A 2,427-nucleotide genomic window follows, 5' to 3' on the forward strand; every position below is an offset into this window, starting at 1 on the left:
AAAATAAATTAGAATGCTGAATATATCTAAACTTTAAAAATCCTTAATATCTTTTTTGTTTATTTGGGGGTTTCTCAGTTTTCTCATGGAGAAAAAAAAATGTCATAACTCAACCTTATATATTATCCACCTGCCACTTGTACAGCACAATTCTGGATAGAAAAATTTGGTGTATGTTGTCTTAATTCCTATTGCATAAGGAGGAATCAGTCATCAAGAAAATAATTTGTAGAACACTTTGAAAATCCATGCTTTGCCTTCAAAGTTCAATTATTATCTTTCATCCACTGTTCAATCCATTTCATTATCTGGTCTAAATTGCTCTCTAGTTCTTCTGGTACGTTGCTTGGCAGCTTGTACACTATTTCATGCTTGTAGGAGGCCATGGCTTCTTCATAGAAATTTGGAAAATTTCACACTGTATATTGTCCTGTAGTTTCTTTACACTGTATCCCCTCTTTTCAAGTCTTGAATATAACACAGAATTATCTGTTTGAAGCACAAAATCTATATGAAACTATCATTCAGGAAAGAAGTCACAGCCATGGTCATCAACAATAATTCCACCTTCAGTCATTTTATTTTCTAACTCATCAACTACTCTGTCTTCATCCAAAATAGGACATTCGTATTCTTCATCAAAGCCATCATATAACTGTTCTTCTTGTGCTAAATCACCCACATTAATGTATGTCAGTCCTGTTCTTGATGCAAGTTCTTTGCCAAGTGTGGTCTTTCCAACCCCTGGTGTACCTGTGAGCAGGATGTTGGGCAGCCTCATGGTGGCCATGGAGCTGACTCTGCCCCAGTGCTGGCCCTCTGCAAGGCAAGAGTTCAGTTTTGCTAGGTAGTTGACTCTTGGTTGCATTCCAAGCACGTTTACCTTCCAGAATATTATATTCCAAGTCCCATGGGCCCTTAATGTAGATGCTGCTAAGCCCTGAGTAATCCTGACTGCAGTTCCACAGTATTTAAATTTTGTCCTTCTGGCTGCTTATAATATTTTCTCTTTGACATGGGAGTTCTGGAGCTTGGTTATAATATTCTTAGGGGTTGTTTTTTTTTCTTTTTTGGATATCTTTCTGGGGGGAGATCAGTGGATTTTCTCAGTTACTATTTTATCCTCTGCTTCTAGGATATCAGGACAATTTTCCTGTAGAAATTATTTTAAAATGAGGTCAAGGCTCTTTTTCTTGATCATGACATTCAGGTAGCTAAATAATTTTTAAATTATCTTTCTAGATCTGTTTTCCAGATCTTTTTTTTTTCAGTAAGATATTTCACATTTTCTTCTATTTTCTAATTTTTTTGGTGTTGAATTAGAGTATCTTGGTTTCTATTACAGTCACCAGCTTCCTTTACCTCCATTCTACATCTGTAGAATTTGTTTTCCTCAGAGAACTTTCTTATCACCTTTTCCATCTGGCCAATTATGTTTTAAAAGCATTCTTCTCTTCAATACCATTTTGAATTATTTTATCCATTTGACCTAAGCTGGTTTTTAACATGTTATTTTCTTCAGCATTTTTTGGATCTCCTTGACCAATCTGCTGACTTTGTTCTCATGTTTTTCCTGCATCTCTCTCATTTCTATTCCCAGTTTTTCTTCTATCTCCCTTACTTGATTTTCAAAAAACTTTTTTTTTGTGCTCTGTCATAGTCAGAGACCAGCTTCTCTATTTCTTGGAGTCTTTAGATATCGAAGTTTGCACTTTCTCATCTTCTGATTGTGTGGTTTGGTCTTCCATGGGACCAAAGTAATTGTCTATGGCCAGGTTCATTTTTTTTCCTGTTTACTCATTTCCCCACTCTGTGCCTGGTTTTGGAGAGCTTCCTGAGCTTTTGAATGTTTTTGAGACACCCCACAAAGACCTCAGTATGTGAGGCTCAACCTGCTCTCCTGGTCTGTTGAATGACCAGTAGGACATCCCTCTGACCCAAGGCTGTGAGGGGGTTCCCTGCTCTATGGGGGGGCAAACTGCAACCAGGGTCTAAATGTGGTCAAACACCAGAGTCCTCTCCCAATGACAGATGACAGACCTTAGAATTCTCCCTTCACTCCTTTACCTTCAGTGGGATGAGCACTCAGGGCACAGATGCTGGGAGGGAGGCTCCTCTGGGTGAGTCCACAGGCTTGTTTCTGTTTCTTGGGATCTAGGTTATGCTGATGCCATGCTGAGGGGAGCCAGGGTTGCCTGGGATTCATGCTCACTCTGGCAGAGGTCTCCCTGGTGAACTTCCAAGTTTTGCTTGATGCTTCCTGGGATACTGGTCAGGAAACTGCTTCTGCTGCTGGGTTCCAGCTCCCAGGTGTCCTGGGGCCATTTCCAGGAAGCTGAAGTTCCTTTGCTCTTGTGTGCCAATCCTATCCAATGGAACAGAGACTTCTTGCTATTTTCCAGGTTATCTTAGGTTGGATAATTGCCT

General features: G+C 39.8%; 1 pseudogene; it reads right to left on the reverse strand.

Moving 5' to 3' along the window:
* Positions 1-266: 266 nt before the first annotated feature.
* Positions 267-781, reverse strand: LOC141520344 (adenylate kinase isoenzyme 6 pseudogene; annotated as a pseudogene).
* Positions 782-2,427: the final 1,646 nt, after the last annotated feature.

The sequence above is a fragment of the Macrotis lagotis genome, chromosome 4, assembly GCF_037893015.1.
Source record: "Macrotis lagotis isolate mMagLag1 chromosome 4, bilby.v1.9.chrom.fasta, whole genome shotgun sequence".
NCBI lineage: Eukaryota > Metazoa > Chordata > Mammalia > Peramelemorphia > Peramelidae > Macrotis > Macrotis lagotis.